Below are 19,125 nucleotides of genomic sequence, written 5' to 3'. Positions count from 1 at the left end.
ACTCTTCTATCCTGTTCTAATCCTGTCTTCTCTACCCTCCACTACTACTCTGAAACCACACTTTCAATACATACATACATACATAAAGTCATCTCTCTCACCTTCCTTCATACACCAGCTCCTTTCTCTTCCTCAAATTTACCAACACATAAGTACTTTGGAACTTTTCACTAGGTGTTTCCTCTTTCTTCAATCATTTTCCCAAATTATTATACAAATGACTACATTTCTGATTTATTCTGTATTTGCTTAAAAACTCTCAATAGTTAATTTTATGTGTGAACTTAGCTAAGCCATGCTATGCAAATGTGTGGCCGACATTACTCTGAATGTTTCTAGGAGGATATTTTTGGATGACATAGGAATTTGAATTGGATTGAAATTTAAGTTGGTGTACTTTTAGTAAAGCAGTCTAGACTCTATCGTAGAGGTTGTCCTTGTCTAACCAGCTGAAGGCCTGCAGAGAATGAAAGACCACTCCCTACCAAATGGAACTCTGCAGGACTAGCTCTTCTCTGAATCTCTGTCCCATGAGCTCAACCTGAAGATTTTAGGCTTGCCAACCTTTATAATTCTATGAGCCAATTCACTAAAATAAGTCTCTGTAAATATTCCCATCCTATTCATTCTCATTCTCTCAAGAAACACAAGTTCCTTTGAGAGAATCCTGCTCTGACAAATCCATTTAATCACAGCACTCCCCTTTGAGCATTCCTGTCATTCTCCATCCTGTTATTTATACAGCCATGTCAATTTTATTTGCTAAATAACCTATGTACATAATCTACTTATTATGTGTCTTTGCTCTTTCTCCCACTTGGATATAAGGTCAATGAGGGAAGAAATTTGTGTCTTTTTTTTTCACTGTTGATCCCTACCAAAATGTCTGGAATATAGTGGGCTAAATAAATATTTTTGAGTGATTGAATGCAAATAAAACTAAATATGTGTATAAATCTTAGAAACTTAATATTGCACTGAAAAATAAGTCACAAGAAGACCTATGATGTTATTTAATTTACATAAGAATTTGAAACATAAAATTTTTAATACTTACAGAAATACCTCTGAGAAAATTTTTGTAAAAGAATGCTTTTTGTCTGGCGTGGACAAGGAAAATTCATTTCAGGACCTCCATTTACTTTTTCTTAAACCTTATTTTGAGGATATTGGTGGTTACTTTATTATTATTCTTTAAACCATGCACAAACACAATATTACCTCATGATATATATAAAATATAAAAACTAAGAACAAATAAAAATTTTATTTCTTATACACTTGTGTCTCTGGGGTGAAATTATACTCATGTACTATATTTTGATATGAACAAATGTTGCTTTTATAATTTATTCCCAGTATACAGTGAGGAGGCTGGGACTCAAAAGTGAATGACTTATTCAAGTTCTAAAACAAATCGCATGGATCGCTTCTCGGCCTTTTGGCTAAGATCAAGTGTAAAACAAATCACTTAGGGCACCATTAATAGACTTGATGTTCTGATTCCAGAGATTTGGACTGAATCACATAGTGATGCCAACACTGGATTCAATCGGGTGTGAAGTTTATTTATTGACTTTGAGAATATTCAGAGAAAGTTAGTATCAATTCATCCCATCAGTTAATTACGTTGGTTCTTATCTTCCTGCATCAAATACGGGCCCTCACAATCTATTGACCTCAAGCTTTGACCTTGTCATTCAAGAGCTTCTGTGCTCCATCTATTGTGGGGGACTTGGCCCAGGAGTGAATGGTTAAACAACAAAAAGTTCAGCTTAGTTAAGCATGTTGTGTCTGCCCGTTGTCCTTCCCTTTTCCCCAAGAAAGCTGCCTAGCCTTGAGACAGTTCCTTGCCCAAACTGCTATTTTTCTACTTTTTTCTCTTACACTGATACACTAAATAAAAGCCTGAGAGTTCTTGGCTTCGGCAGTACTCCTGGGAGTCTCCCTAAGGCTAGGTGGTCTCAGTTGAGATGGCCCCTCTAGGCTCTCAGTGATTAAACTGTGTCTCATCTCCGAGTAATCTTTCATTCTCTATGCCACCATGGTCAAACACTGCAAAGATCTATAGCCTTTGCTCTCTCAGCTTCCACATTCTACTATAGACAGGCTGCAGTATTTCTTAAGCATGAAATTTTTTTTCATAGTATATCACTTTTATTATGATTATACCTTTACCCTAAGATACTAATCCTACCTTCTTTATTGGACAATTGCTTTTCTCGCAGATTAAATATACTCCTCTCCTAGATAAGCCAGCTTCAAAATCCTTATTTGGAATTAATTGCTACCTGGTCAATGTAACCATTATAGCATATTGGAACTTTTATTAGAACAACTTTTTAATTCTTTCTGCTTCTATTCTTTATGCTCCATACCAAATTAGAAGTTACTTGAAAGAACAGAAATATACTATCTTGTGTGTGTTTTTCTTTTCTTTTTTCTTTTTCTGGTACCAGGAATTGAACTCAGGACCTTGTGCTTGTGAGGCAGGTGTGATGCCACTGAACTAAATCCTCAGCCCTCCTGTGTGTATTTTTAATCCATCACCAAAGAACCATAACAGTGTAGGATATTCTCTTAATCCCTGTTGAATGGAGTCTAATAATGCATAATCTAGTAATAAATAGCAAATAAATCCTTAATGGGTTCCATGAACATGAAATTTTCTTAAGCAGTTCTTCTAAATTCTTCAAGTTAATTCAAAACCATAATCTACTACTGGTATGCTTCTACTGGTATACTTTTTCCTATTTGAAGTTACAACATGTAAACATGACATTTGATGATCCAACTTATTACTATTATTAAAATTTTGGTGAGTAAAAACAAGTTTTATTCTACAACATCCAAATAAAGGTATTTGTTAATGGTAGAAGAAATCAAAACCTCATCCACTTGTTGCTGTAGATCAGCAGAGATGAGAGTGTCAGGTCTGACTGGTACTGCTCCTAATTTAATTCTTCACTCGTTATACAGTATTCCAGGTGTACTGATGTTTCTGCCACAACCAAGAGCTTGTGAATCAAATCCAGTAATCTCATTCTTTGCATGTACAGGCACGTTTTCAGTAGCAGGGCGAGAGTCTGCATAAATGAATCTATTGATCCTTTTCAAAATTCGACTACAGACCAATTTAAAGTCAGATTTATTAGATGTCAAGTGCAGCAGTTGTAGAGAGATCAGTGACATAATTAAGGGCACTATTGAGTATTAGGAGGAAAATGAGAGGGTATTTTTTTCTGTTAAAGAGTAAGAAACAGTAGTTGAATAACAATAATTTGGTTGCCCATAAAAGCACAAGTCACATTAATATTTAAATCACTTAATGGTCTCTAAATTCTGCCCATTTGGCACTGAGACTGTCTGACAGGTTATATAATGAAGTACTTCCAAGAAGGCATTTCTTTACAACTTTTTCTTTAGAGATGGGGTTCATACTCTCTTCTGTAATGCATCACACTGACTTCTCACTACCTTTCTAAATAAAAGCTCATGGTAAACATTTCCCCTGGGAGAATATATATATATATATATATATATATATATATATATATATATGCTAGGAGAAAACAAAATTCTTTGAAATTGATATTTATGAAACCATCTCATTAGGAAAAAAAATTACTTGTTTATATGACTAAATTAAAGATAAATGCATGCAACCTAAACTTGCCTTCTTTTTCCACACAGATTGGATTTGTCAGCTATCCTGCTACTGGGACCAAATACCTGATACCCTTAACTTAAAGGAAAAAATGGTTTATTTGACTTAAGGTTTCAAGGGATTTAGTCCATGGTTGGCTGGCTTAATGGCAGGAACATCGTGGCAGAGGAGCTTGGCTGAGGAATGCTGCCCATCTCATGGTTGTCATGAAACAGAGTAGAGGAACAGTGCCAAAGAAGAAGGAGCCAGGGACCAATATAGACTCAAGGTCACACCTCCATGACCTTCCCAGACACATCCAGAAGTACGCTTTACTAATTCCCTAAGAAGTTTCCAAGGCACTCAAGCAGACCTTTAAGCTCATACCAACCCTGTAGTCAACTTTGAATACAAAGTAGAGTAAATTAATCACTTCAATATCTAAAGCATTTTCTTTCCTTTACATTCAACAGACAAATATCAGAATAGGCTCTTGATTCCATGAAGATTGGCTTATTCTATGCATACATTTCAAAAATCCCCATAAGAACCACTCTTAAATATTATTTGGGCATCTCTGTTTTTAATATCAGTCAGTTTTTCTTTTATTGTATATATATATTACTTTTTTCTCTGTATACTACTTCAAAGATTTCAACCTAAAATCTACAATGTAAATCCCTTCATCTTGTTCATGTTTCTGCCTCAATTATTTTCTGGTTTCTCTTTTATTCTTTCCTTATCTCTCCCTTAGGTTTCTGTCACAATGGTCACCTTTTATTTGAACTCCTACAAAGGACACTTGGCAGTGCAGACATGCTGACCCTCAGCTTTTCCTTAGTCCTCACCCTCTGGGTCCCAAGCTCATGCACTCTGACTTACTCCCAGTCAATTCTTGTTTCTTCCACAAACTCCTCCTTAGCTGTCCACCAACAGGACATAAGGAGACTGGTTTGATATCACCAAGCACTTCTGGAAAGGATGAGTAGAGGCTAACCTCTTCTCCCTAGGTAGAATGCAGATTGATACATGGAGCCCATCGAGCTTCCTTGGCACCTGAGGTTGATCCATGTGTTGAAGGGTGGAAGATTAACAAAGTAAAAGTCATCACTGATTATAATGTAGCTGCTCTACCAGCCCTGTATTAATTATATTTTTTAGTTTAATGTTTTGATATATTGGGTGCCTGGCTGGCCAAGAAGAGACTGCCCTTCCCAGGACTAGCTGATTCCTAGAGATTATACATAACTTGCCCACTAGCATGCCTTCCCCATAGAAGCCCACCAGTCCTGAGTCCACATCCCCAATCTCCTTCCTTATCCAATTCTCCCTCACCAAGCCAATGGTTTCCTTGTCATAAATTAACCCAGAGCCAGGTACCAAACAACTGGGGACAGCCACTATGCCTGAAGACCACTGGAATTAGCCACAGTAGCCAACCCTAAACTGTTTACCCTGCCTCAACTCTCCTTCCTACAGAAACCACAGTAAAGGCTGTGGCCTGTTCTTCCCCCTCACTCTCAATTCTTCTACCTCCTGACCACAACCAGTACTTCCTGACGTGCCCTGAGAGGCATCCCATGGCTCTCACTTTCACAGTTCTAGTGGGGCTGTAACAAAAAGCATTTCTTTCAGTGGCTTTGACCTCCCCATTTAGTCACCGAGTCACCTCTGGAAATGAAGACTGGGGATCCATCAGTGCTAGACTGTTTCATCTCTGAGCTTTATTGACACAAGGAAGACAAACTACTATCATAGCTTCACCATTATTTTCAGTTTTCTATCATTTTCAGCCAAATATTATAATAGATATATATCATTGTTGTGTTCTATAAACCTATCTAGCTGGCCACCTCAAACCTGCCTTTTCTCTTATACTTGCTTTTTCAGATAATGTTCCTATGATCTACACATAGTAACCTAAACCAGAGGCCCAGAAATCATTCTAGAATCCTTGTCTACCTTTATGTCCCACATCCAGTGAATATCCAGCGATTTTTTTTTTATCTTACCCTACCCTCTAAATATTTCTCAACTTTATCTGCATCCTTTTTTGCATATTAGTCTCCTCTGCTTTGCCCCTCTTTCCTATTCTAATAAACAGTACTTAGAATAAAGCACAAATTACTTATTACGGCCAATGAGCCTCTTACATGATCATAAATCATATACTCTTACTATCTTTTCTACTATTTCCTATCCTCCAGGCACAATGTCATTCTTTCCGTTTCATGGAGATATGTATCTTTTCTCATCTCAGAGCCTTTTCACCAGCTGTTCGCTGCTTGGAGGAATAATCCTTTCCCTGGGCTTTTCACATGGCTGGTTCCTTCTTTGAGTAAATGCCATTTCCTCAAGGAAGTGTTTCCGCTCACCGTGAGTCACCCCACACACACCTGTATGCACAACTACTCTCTATTGCATTCTATTTTTTCCTTTATAGCCATTATCACATCTGGAACTTTGTCATTTGCATATCATTTACTTATTTGTGGTCTATCTCTCTCATGAGATGACAAACAAATTAAGAAAAACTTAATCAGCCTCTTTCACATCAATGTCCTTTTTCCCAAACACATGAGGCATGCAAATATTTGTTGAATAATTGAGTTAGTTTCTAGTTCTAATCTTATCCCTCTTTGAATGGTCTAGACAGGCTGTGAAGCAATACTAATAAAACCTTTTACAAGAATTCACCAGGGATTCCTAAATTTTAGTGTTCTAGGGAACACATTGAGGGATGCAAACCTTAGATTCCAGTCCCACCATAGTCATAAGAGACTATGATGTGATAAAAAAATGCCCTAAATGCATTTGATATGCATTAAATGTATGTTTAACAAGCACTCTAGATGATTCTGCAAGTGGTCCAGGAAGTAAGTAGAATGTAATTCACATCCTTAACCTATCCTATAAGACCTTCTTTAAACCAGTGTTTATCTGGTCCTTTGTCCATTTCCTATCAAGTTCCACCTGAACTTTTTGTACTACCATAGTTAGGCTGAGATGCAATAGTTCTTCAAATCGCTCTAATTTCTTGCCTCTGAACTTTTGCTTCTGTTTTTCTTCAACCCACTATGACACCTAGCTGCCTCTACCATTCCTTAAGATTCAACTTTTCCAGAAGTAGTCACTAAAATCCCAGGAATAAAACTCAATTCTATAATAGAGATCAGAGGCTGTACTTTGTTTTTCATCTCTGTATAGCCATGTAGTGTAAGATTTGAACATCTAGTACTCACAGTTTCCTTTCTAACTGTTAATTCCTTTTCAGTTCAAAACTACCAGTGGAAATAATATATTTATAAAATATTATGAAAATCTATTGACTTTGGAGAATTTAGGATTGCTTATTAAGCCCATACCAGTAAATAAACACCATCAGAAGTGGAATTGTATCTTTCTCCAGTTCTATCTTTAAGATAAAAGCTTATATGCTAATATTTTATTAGGGACATACAGTATTAGCCATGTAGAAGTGAGATAATGCAGTGAGCCAGAGAACAAAGAGAAGATTCAATGAGATGTTTTAATGAGCTGGCTACAACTTTATAATCAATGCAGTTATCATGAGACATCATCAATAGACTGTTCATTGAATGAGCATCTTGGACCAGTCCATTCATGATGAAGAGAGAATTTCTCCACCAGCACCCTCCTCTCCCATATCATTCCCCATGCCCAACAAAGAGTTCATACTTCCTCACTTACAAGGGCTTTCCTGGCTTCTCAAAGACAGCTGCTGCCATAGCCACACAACAATAGGCGTTCTTGTTAGGCAGTGCTTCAAGCACGGGGAATGGAGTGAGGATGTAGTGGGAGCCACCACTTCTACATCCCACAGATATTCACGTGAGTTTGCCAGTCTCTGTAGGACTCTCGGTGTTGCTTATTATTAACTCTCTTGGTTAGGGCTGGGGAGGACATTTAAAGGGCTTCCACTAATTCTATTATAACAGTGGTTACTCCAAAGATAGGCAGAGACAAAGCAGAAGTTCCTACCAGCTGCTAATTGGGTCTCATTGGGTCCTCTCATGAGTGTTTGTGACTTTGGCCACAATTTTCTGGTTCTCCGCATTTTTTTTTCCCCTATATTTCAGACATTGTGAGCATTATGCTACATCTTCCCTGGGCCTTATTACAAACTTGGAGAGAATATTGAAGTCTGTTTTAGAAGGCATTCGGGATCAAATCTTGTTTTCTCCTTTCTTCTGTATGGGTGGTTTCAATTTTCTTTTAGTTCTTTAAACCTCTGCAACATTGGGTTGGTCTGTCCCATGTTGGAAAATTTTGCAGGTGATTAAAATTTCAGTTAAGTTTCCTAACCCTTGGCTGTACATCATTGTTTTATCTCATGCATATATAGCTCAGGGATTAGTCTGAGATAAGTTCATCTAAGGAATTGGGAGGACGCTTTCCTGGTTTTCTTCCCTCGAGGATTTTACCCTAAATTCTGTGACTCATTGAAACCCTTTTTTTTCATTCCTCTGGACAGAATCTTTATCATTTTTAGCTCCATACAAACTCATAATTCTATGGCTAGGGTCTGCCCATTGTGTGAAATGCCAAGAGGGAAAAAAATAGTAAAGCCCCTCCCAAGCCTTTGACTCCTCCTCCAAGTTCTGATTCTTCTCCAGAATCCTGTGCATAGTTTACTTTTTAGTTCTCATGTTGTCTATTCTGTTCTGAATTTCCAGTTGTCTTCTGCAGGTGGGACAGGCTGGAGTGGGCTTTGTTAGAAGGAACATTCTTTAAAGCAATTAAATTTAATAGAATCTGTTTAAGCAAAACAAAGACAGTTTCTGAATCAGGCAGCTTTAGAAGCAGAACCAGTGAAGATTCTAAAACTTCCAGCCAACCATGTGCCCTGCCAACATTTGTAGAAAAACAAATAAGGCACGGAACACTGCTTAATTGTTTATGGCTTAGTCAATCAACCACTAAGTTGTTTATAGTTTAACTAGTTAACGGTTTGCAGTCTAATTAGCAAATTGTCTACAGAGCTTTCCGCAATGAACCAAAGCTCATTATTACAAATTGAATTCTGTATTGGTTAGGTTTTGTTGGGTCTAGTCCAGTTTCCCAAGTTAAAATTCATGGCCTGTCCCTAATTTTATTTAACACATGAAACCACCACCATGGCAGAAATAAGATCCTCCACCCATTTTCCTGGTTGTTTGTCAGTTTGCTCAGTAAGATCCGGTGAAGAAATGAGAAAACCACTTCAGTTTTTTTCAAGCACGAGGTCTTTCATTATAAGTGAATTGGCTTCACGAGTAGTGGAGTCCCTGACCGGCTAAGGCGTGAGATGCTAAGTCAGCGAAGAGACTGACCATAGCTGGAAGCTCCTACAAACTCTGGGGATGGAGGAGCAACAGAAGGAGATGCTCTTGGGACAAAGGCAAGGCTGTCAGGCAGGAGCTGGAACATCAGAAGATGCCCTGCCAGGACCACAGGGCAGGCGCTCCAAAAGCCTGGAGCTGCAGAGGAGATCCACAGCCACAGGGGCTATGAGAGGCAGAGTGGTTTGGAGAGACATCAGCTAGCTTCTCCGGGTGTCTCCCCCAGGGCTTCCCACTGGCCAAACCCTGCTCTCACAGCCGCAGTGTGAGAGCCAGGGAAGTGGAGGTTCCTGCAAAGAGAGAAGAGCAGGGGAGGCAGGAGCAGTGGCTTGAGTCCACATGAAATCCAGGTGTCATCAATCCCGGTGGGGCTTTGAACCGGTGATTAGGCCACGGGGACTTCGCCCTCCTGAGTGGAATTAAGGCCTTTCTAAAAGAGGCTTCGCACCCTCTTCTCCGGTGCAGTTGGGCTTCTCAGAGAGGTTAGGCTTGGTCTGGGGAGGAGGAGGAGGAGGAGGAGGAGGAGGCTCTCTGAAGACCGGCGGCCCCTTGAGGTTCCCAGCCTCCAGAATGGTCAGAAACAAACTAGTTCGCTGTAAGTGACCCCGTGTCTAATATTTTATTATCATAGCACAGACTAAGACGCAAGGAAAATGGATTGAAATGAAGCATTTCAGCAGCACATGAGGGCGTGCTAAATCCCAATAATCTATCACTTTACCTGTAAATACGTTTTTTTTTCAGTACCGGGGATTGAACGCATGGCCTCACATGTGCAAGCAAGTGTTCTTCTGCTGAAATACAACCCTTGCTCGCTTTTGAAATTTTAAAACAGGGTGCCCAGGCTGCTGCCTTGGCCTCCCCAGTAGCTGGTATTACAAGCATGTGCCAACATAGCCAGCTAACACTTTACATCTTTGAAGTGCAATTAAAAAAAAATCAAAATCTAGATCAAACAACAAATAGCATCAATTGTTTAGCAGTTTGATATCTGCCAAAAATTAAGGAATGGCTAGATTTGGAATGATTGGTTATTTCTCCTACCACGGAAGCACAGTTGATGGTGTGAGAGGCATTGTCCTGTGCATGTCTTTAATCTCCGCTCAAGGTCAAAGGCACTGCTCGCAGCCAGGAACCGGGTCGAGAGGAACCCCAAACCCAGACCCAAGAATCACATACTGAGTAGGAAAACAATGAGGGTTCCTCTTCCTGCCTGAAAACTTCTAAAAACATGAACTGCAGTTCAGAGGGAAACAATCCCCTACTTCTTGAACATTGTGATACCAATTTCTGGCATAGTGACTTTTTAAAAGCCTGTCCAGATTTAATAAGAAAATAGTTTAGAAGAGCCGTCAATAGATGCCTCTGGCATCCTTCTGATCATTCTTTGTAATAAGGATAAACTTCGAGCCCTTGGTTTTGGTTTAACTTTGTGCTTTGGATTTTTTTTTTTTTTTTTTTTTTGTACAGGAGATCGAGCTCGGGTCCTTGAGCTTGCAAGGCAAGCAGCAGAACCACTGAGCTAAATCCCCTGGCAACTATGTGCTTTGGATTTAACCCAGGACCTTCACACTGAGCTACATCCTTAGCCATTTTTATTTGGAGTCTAAGTCACTAAGTTTCCCAGGCTCAGCCCAAACTTTTGATCCTCCTGCCTCAGCTTCTAGAGTGGTAAGATTACAGGTGTGTGCCACTACCAGCTAGACCTCCAGTTCTTAGAAAACTTCAAAATAAAATTGCCAATGTTAAAGAAAACATCTATACCCTTTCCTCAAAGTCATATTCAACCTAAAATATTTTGTGATTCTAATTAAGATATTGAAATTATTCTATTCTACTTTTTACTTTATTATTATAACTAATTCTATGTATTAGAGGTATAGTGTGATGAGCCAATATATGTGTACATTATGTAATAACAGCAGTGGGGGTAGTTAGCATATTCATCTCTTTAAACAGTTTTTAAATGTTTATTAACATGAAATAATTATACATATTTATGGAGTACAGTGTATGTGTGTGGTGCTGGGGACAGAAGACCAAAGCTTTAAAAATATGAGGCAAGCATAGTATTGCTGATCTAAATCCCCAGCCTCAACTTTGTCATATTTCAAAACCTGTATATAATGTGTACTGATGATATCAAGTTAATAAGCATTTCCATCTCCATTTCCTTCCGATTGGAAATTTCAAGTGTCTCTCTTCTATAATAGATTATCGTGAACTATAATCACCCACTGTGCTGTAGAACACTGGTACCTATTGCTGCTATTTAACTGCATTTGGTATTGTCATCCAGTCTCTCTCTAACCCTCATCCCCCACCCTTCCCAGACTCTAATAATCCTGATTCTTCATTCAATCAACTTTTTTTTAGCTTCCACGTATGAGAAATACTAGTACAGTGGACCCTCAAGTTACAACTGGCCTGACATTCAAACAACTTGGGTTAATTAGGTGAGTGGAAGATTCATCTGCCTCTTGTTATCTATAGTGTCTACCCAGCTAAACATCCAGATCTCAGCTGTATTGACCAAAGCCAACTTGAGTTACAACCAGCCCTTGGGAACCGATTGAGTTCCTAAGTCAAGGGTCCACTGTACTTGTTTTTCTGTGTTTGACATCTCAATATAAATCCACTCATCCCATCCATTTTGCTGCAAGTAATAGTATTTAATTTTTTAAGGTTAAATAATACTATATTCCATTGAGTTTGCATACATTTTCCTTACCCGTTCATCTGCTGAAGAGCACCTACGTTGATTCCACATTTTGGCTATTGTGAACAATGCTACAATAAACATGGAGTGCAGATCCCTGCTTGATACATGTACTCATTTCCTTTGGATATAAACTTGGAAGTGAGATCACTGAGTCACGTGACCTGCTTTTTGTTTTTGAGCAATCTCCATACCATTTTCCTTGATGGCTGTGCTAACTTCCTTTCCAACCAAAAGTGTATGAGATTTCTCATTTCTCTACATCCTTACCAGCATGTGTTATTTTTTGGTTTTGGATAATAATCGTACTAAATGTGTTGAGATGATATCTTTATGGTGTTGACTTGTATATCCTATATAACCAATAATGTTGAGTATTTTTTGGACATCAATTGGCCATTGGTATTCCTTTTGAGAAGTATCTGTTCTGATAGTTTGTCTATTTTTTAATTGGATGACTTGGTTTTTGTTGCTGATAAGTTTTTTAGTTCTTGGTCTATGTCACCTATTAATTCTTTGGCAGATGAATAGTTACTAAATATTTTTCTACACTCTGTAGGTTGTCTCTTCATTATTTGATTATTTCCTTTACTATGCAGAGGTTGTCTTAGTTTGATATAATCCCATTTGTCTATTTTTGTTTCTGTGGCCTGTGGTTCTGGGATCTTAGCCAAAAAGTAACTTATACTTCTATATTGAAGCATTTTCTCTCTTTCTTCCTAGTAATTTTGGATCTTTCGTCTAGGCCTTTGATCCATTTTGTGGATATTTGCACCAGGTAAGCAAATGGTGATCAAGTTTTAGTCTTTGCATTTGTTATCCAGTTTTCCCAACACCATTTATTGAAGGTATCCTTTCTCTGATGTTTATTTTTGGCACCTTTGTCAAAAACTTTGGGCCACAGATCCATGGATTGATTTCTGGAACTTCTATTCTGTTACTTGCTCTCTATGTTGATGCATATGCCAGTACCATGCTGTTTTATGACAGCCCTTCAGTATGTCCAAAAAGCAGGTATTGTGTTTTCTCCAGCTTTTTATTTTTGCTCTAGATTGTTTTGGCCTTAGGGATCATTTATGCCTTTGTATGAATTTTAGCATTATTTTGTCTAGTTTGGGAAAGAATGTCACTGACATTCTGATGGTTTCATCAATGTATAGATTATTTTGGTTTTATGGGCATTTTAACAATATTGATTCTTCTATTACACAAATATAAAAGGTCTCCATTGTGTGTGTGCATGTATACATGTGCGTCTCTCATTCTATTTCTTTCATCAGAGATTTGTCATGTTTATTGTAGAGATCCCTTACTTGGTTAAATTTATTCCCAGAGATGGGGGATAACTACTGTGAATGGAATTTCTTTCATGACTTTTTTCTCTGGAAGTCCATCAGTGGTACATAGAAATGCAACAGATTTTTGTATATTGGTTTTGTATTCTGCAACTTTACTAAATTTATCAGTTCTAACAGTCTTTTGATAAGTCTTCAGGTTTCTTTCTATACAGAATCAAATCTGCAAACAAGGGTAATTTGACAGGCCCCCTTCCTATTTTTATGCCTTATATTTCTTTTTCTTTCCTGGTCGTTCTGATTCAGACCTCCGATACTATGTTGAATTAAGAGTAGTAAGAGTGGACTTGTTCCTGATTTTAGATTTTCCCCATTCAGTATGATACTGGCTGAGGTATATTCAACATAATTTTTTCAAGGTTTATAATTATGAAAGGATGATGAATTTTATCAAAGACTTCATTCTCTCATATGTTTACTGACATATGTTGAACCATCTTTGCATCCCTCAGATAAAGATCGGGACAAATGATCTTTTCAGTGTACTATTGGATTCAATTTGCTAATATTTTGTTGGGAACTTTTGTTATTAAATTGTCTATATTCTCTTCCAAATCCTTGAATTTTGTCACAATCATTCTTTTGCATTTTTCATCAGTCATTTGGTCAATAGCCTCTTTTTTGAGGTTTGTTGCTTGAGAGTTATTGTGTTCTTTGAAGGCACCATGTTACTTTCCTTGCACTCCTATGTTGATATCTGCCCATTTGGTGGATCAGTTGACTAATTTTATAAGGGGGCTTTCATAGTACGATGAAGATGTTTCTTGGGATAGTAGTTTTATAGGCTACATTGGCTTTGGTTCCGGTTGTGTGCCATGCTGCTGTACCCCTGTAGCTTCTTCAGCTCTAATTGATGGCCTTGAGTATGGCATGATGGTCAGTAGGACACAATGATCTACTTCCGAGGACTGTGCAGGAAGAGGAACACGCTAGTCACCCAGGCAGGCACGACACCCCTATTCTGTGAGCTGAACAACCTGTTCCCTATAGTTCAAGGCACTAGTCAATTTTGATAGCTGGGTTCCCAATAGTTGTGCTGGGTTTTGTTGGGATCATAAGACTATAGCTTCCTTTGCTAATGTCTGTGGGGGCCCCAGATGGGGATTAAAGAAGCTCATGACCCCCAGACCAGCATGAATCTTAAGATGTCAGTGAGGGACAGCACCTCAGGCCCTGGAGGTTGAAGAAAGGTAAAGTGAGGGTTTCTTCTCCAAGGCAAAGCTGCTGTACAGATTCTAGGCAGCTCCCAAATTGGACTCCAAACTTGTGAGGACTCTGGAACTTAAGTGTAGCTAGAATTGCTGAAATCCATGGTGATGGGATCCGCTGCAATGCTCCCTTTCACCCCTTCCTCTGCAGTGGGGAGCACCCTGGCTGGGGAGCCAGGGCCGTGGTTCCTAGGTGCCTTGTTGACCTTGCTATGCTTCCATCCCAGATCCTCATGTTGTACCATGTTCCTACCTCTCCCTCACTGAGTTCCAGGGCTCTCCCTCAGTCACTCACCTGGAAACACAGCTCCCCACCTATTGCTTTGATTCTTCTTTGTGGAGGAAGAGGTAGAAAATGCCAACCATCTCTGTGTCACCACTCTGGACTCTCCCACAAAGTGTTTTTCTAACACAAGCAACTTGTAAACAAGCAATACCCAGGATCATTTTTTTAAAAAAGATTTAAAGACATAATATCACAGTGACATGCATACCTGTGTTTATAGAGGCACAATTGATAGACTGCTTCCAAGGTTTCACTACTATCTGTCTATCAACAGATGACTGAATAAAGAAAATGTGGTATTTACACACAATGGAGTACTTCTCTGCTATAAAGAAAGAGAAACTTGAATCGTCTGTAGGAGAATGGGTGCACCTTGAAGCCAAAATGTTAAGAGAAATAAATCAGACACACAAGCTTAAATATCACATGGTAAAAAATATATATATCACATTGTTTCTCTTATATGAGAACCCCAAAGAATAAGTAAAGAGCAAAAGAAAAGATCGATAATAGGAAGCATGGAGACAGCACTTTCTCAGGTGGCAAGGAGATGAAGAGATGGAGGGAGAGGGAAAGAGGAGGAAAAAAGAAATTAAAATAAAATGTGTTATGTGCATGTACCAATTCCACGCAAGGAATGTAAACATTATGTACTGCAAACATGCACCAATGAAAAATCCTTTGTTATAAAAACTATTTAAACTAGAATCAAATTTTCTGAAAAGAAGTAAATGAAAATGTAAGATGGAATGGAAGTTTGTGTTTTCATTATATCCTATTCATATCCTTCAATGTAAATGTGTATAAATAAGGAAGGCTCTAGTCTTAAAGTGAAATTTTATTTCTTAAAGACTAAATATATTGTCATTTAACCCAGAAAGTATTTTTATGTATAAAGTAAAACAAATACAGGAGTAAAACACTAAAATATTTTAGAAAAAGAAAGTAGGGCTGAATTTAGTTAAGGATGCATCTCTCAAGTTAGAATTACTCTGTGTAATTTTAGGCCAGTGAATGGCTATGTAATTAAAGTTTCCACATATGCCAATAGCTCTCAGCTCCTCAGCCATCAGCACGGAACTGACATAGGTTCATGTACAGGGCAATCCCACAGTCACTGCCTGATCTGGCTGTAGCATAACGAGAATAGTTCTCCACTAAGTAGCTCTAACTTCACCCTTTATCACAGCTGAGTCCACCGTGACCTGAAGAACAGCCTGGGTAAGAAGTAGCTGATAATTTGTCCTTAAGAATAGACTTTCTTTTAGACCCAATGCTAGTTATAAGAGTTAAGCTGAAAACAATGTATGCATCTCTTCTGACAATTTTTTGTGGTATAGATACATCCGAGAAGGCATAAATAGTGCAGAAAGCACTCAGAGCTGACATTAACATTCCCAGGAAAACCCATGAACATGCCTTAGTGCCTCCACAGCAATAATCTGGCCAATATAGTGCTTTACAAGGTGTCATTTATCATTTTTATCCGACACAGGGAATGGCATTATCTAATGAAAAATATTCTCTGAGGATGTAAAATTAAACAAAAAAAGGTGCAAAGGACTATAAATAAATTACAATTGCTCCAATAGATTTTACCCAACTGTACCTGGAGAAGCATGGTGAAAAATGAAAAAAGCAGGGAAAGCTTTCAGGGGAGGTAGGAGGAAGAAAAAGGAGAAAGGATTTAAACAATGAGTCCCTTTTTCTTCACAGCCTTAGTTCTATTTTATCTTGATGCTGTCTATGGCTACTTTTATTGCATTGACTTCATATGGATCTCGTGTAAGAAATGTAAACATTTTAGAACAGAATGGCTTGAAGGAATCACCACAGGTGGTGTTCAGTATCCACTGAGTCCCGAGACACTGAAATCTGCACCCATTCAAATGCTTTATATAAAATATTGTATTTGCATGTAACCTAAGTATATACTCTTTTATACTTTAAATCATCTCTCAGTTACTCAAGTGTAATGCCTAGTACAACGTAAATGCTGTGTAAATAGTTGTTACACTGTATTGTTTAGGGAATAACAGAAAGTTCACATATATCTTCAATATAGATACTTTTGGAATGTTTTTTATCAATCGTTGATTAAATCTGTAGATTCAAAGTTCAGAGATACGCATGGCTGACTGTATATTTTGCATTGGTTAGGATAGTCAAATGTGGTATTAATCTTTCCCAGGTACCATTATGATTTCAATTACTTAGATGTCATTATTGGGAGCTCTAAAATTTGATAAGCTCCTATTGATCAACAGACTTAAATTTATCTTGATTCCATACCACTCTTTTTAGAAATTCAACATCATGAAAGAATTCAAGAACTTCACCAAAAAAAAATCAAATTAAGCCCCAAACTTTGTAAAGCCCAGCCACAGACCCAAGGTTCTATTGTTTTAAGTTCACACAAAATATTTGAATGGACACCTCATAAAAGACAGTATGTGAATGCCTAATAAGCATGTAAAAGAATTAATATCACCAGTGGTTAGGAAAATAAAGCCATAATAATGCTGCTTCACAACCACTAGAATAACTAGAATAAAAAAGACAGGCCATAGCATGGACTGGTTGGATTAGAAGCAGAGTGGACTCTCTACTAATGCCATTAGTTATGTGCCTAATTTTAAATATTGTCCCATATAGCTCTCATAAAACATACTCAGGTAGTGGGGTTACTATCTCTGCAATGATGGTAAAATGGGGCTCAAATATTAAGTAATATTTTAAAATATTATAATATCAAGTAATTATATAATTATATATAATTATGGTGTATCATTATGTGCAATTATAATGAGAGACTTACAAAGATGGTTGAGAAAAGCAAGTCTTTTATAGTGCAGTAACTTGCTAGCTATGTCGTCTAAGGTTAATACATTACTTAATATTTTTATATCATATTCTTAATGTTTTATAACAATAATTTAAATATATATTCTATTGTAAATATTGTGTATTACATATTAGATATGATATGTAACATTAAATTATCACATAGAATTATATATATCTCATGTATTTTATGCAATTATATATTATATATTTTATATTATGTATTATATAATTCTGATATATAAATACATATTAATATATATTCTATATATCATATAATACATTATATATAGAATATATGTTGAATATAATACATGATATAATTATTGTGTATTATATATTAAGTATATAAATATATAATAAATACATATATTTACTATTGTAATATATTACATGTTATATAATGTATATTATATATTATATACATAATATATAAGTATATATGTAAATACATATAAACATAAATATGTATAAATAAAATATATAAATATATTAATATATAAACATAAAAATATTACATTATGTATTATATAGTATATGTAATTATATCTAATAATTATATAATATGATCTATAGTTACATATTATACTAATGTATACTGTATGTTACATGTTATATATTTTGTTAGATATTACATGTTATAAATTATTTTGTTATAATGTGTTATATGTCATGTGTATATTACATATATCATTATAGCATATTACTTATTAGAAAATAGTAATATAAGTAATATACTATCAAAGTTATTAAATAATATTAGCCTTGAATGACATAGCCAGCAAGTGACTGCCCCATAATTAAATTTGCTTCTTGCATAGCCATCTTTGTATGGTCTCTCTCTATAATCCCTTAGGCCTCCTTTTAGCCAGGAAGCACAAGATAGCCCTGGTTGCTGTCTTAATTACTCTATCCTATTTTATTTTAGTGTTGATCTAAAAGCTCCCACCTATGACTTCGTTTGAAGCAGAAGAAATTAGTGCAATTACCTTTGGTTTGACTTTATTACCTCTGTATTTTGTCCTAATTACTGTCTCTTCTAAATATTTTTAACTAATAAGGTAACAATATGTTTGTTACTTTTCCATTAACTGGTAATAAAATGCCTTTTGATTTTGTGACCTTAATTACCTATGTTCTTCAAAAATATTTGATCCTCTTTGCTAAATCTTTCCAAGAACATTCTAAATTTTCTTCTAGTCCCTCAGCAACTAACTCTTCTATGATTTGTGCTCATAATATTAAGACTGTCCTTCCACAAAGGGAAGATTAATTGATTAGCAGCAGATTCTGTCATCAGCTTTGCACATGGCTCCCACTGCATTTTATGTTTATTCTTCCTAATAACACACTCGTAACTTTTCAACCATTCTACTTACTGATGGATACCTGCTGATAGCTCCTAACTTCTTAAAGCACTCAAAAATCCCTACTTTATTAACCTTTGTTTTGTTTTGTTTTAGTAAGGGCCATGTTAATTTATAGTATACTCTTCTTGAAAAAAATTATACTAATTCTATAAAAATGTACAGTAAGTTTTAGCATCTTTCAAGGAACATTTTAGTCAACAGCAGACTGCATCTACAACAGCAATCTCATAAGACTGTAGTGGGGCTAGAGCAGAAACACAGAACTAGGGAAGTGGCAGAATGAAATAAAAAGGAACCCCAAGACAACTTACAGTGAAAAATGTTTTAGCAGAAACTTGTGTAGACTTCAATACAT

The 19,125-nt window shown here is 36.9% G+C and overlaps 1 long non-coding RNA gene across 2 annotated transcripts in view; it reads left to right on the top strand.

Annotated features, from left to right (window-relative positions):
* The window catches only part of LOC110350838 (uncharacterized), a 312,348-nt gene that overhangs the window by 182,678 nt on the left and 110,545 nt on the right, over window positions 1-19,125 (top strand). Inside the window, exons 1-3 of one of the 2 annotated variants that reach the window (XR_002397740.2) lie at window positions 8,245-9,583; window positions 11,365-11,444; window positions 12,431-12,485. This is a non-coding gene — a long non-coding RNA (uncharacterized LOC110350838). Of the gene's footprint in view, window positions 1-8,244; window positions 9,584-11,364; window positions 11,445-12,430; window positions 12,486-19,125 lie in introns of those variants that run through there. The other variant, XR_015444477.1, reaches the window with a different exon arrangement.

This window comes from Heterocephalus glaber, unplaced genomic scaffold (assembly GCF_053883595.1).
Source record: "Heterocephalus glaber isolate CG9 unplaced genomic scaffold, H.glaber_assembly_v1.0 deba00000331, whole genome shotgun sequence".
In the NCBI taxonomy this organism is placed as follows: domain Eukaryota; kingdom Metazoa; phylum Chordata; class Mammalia; order Rodentia; family Bathyergidae; genus Heterocephalus; species Heterocephalus glaber.
The sequence above is the reverse complement of the archived record's forward strand: the minus strand, read 5'-3'. Positions and strand labels throughout refer to the sequence as shown.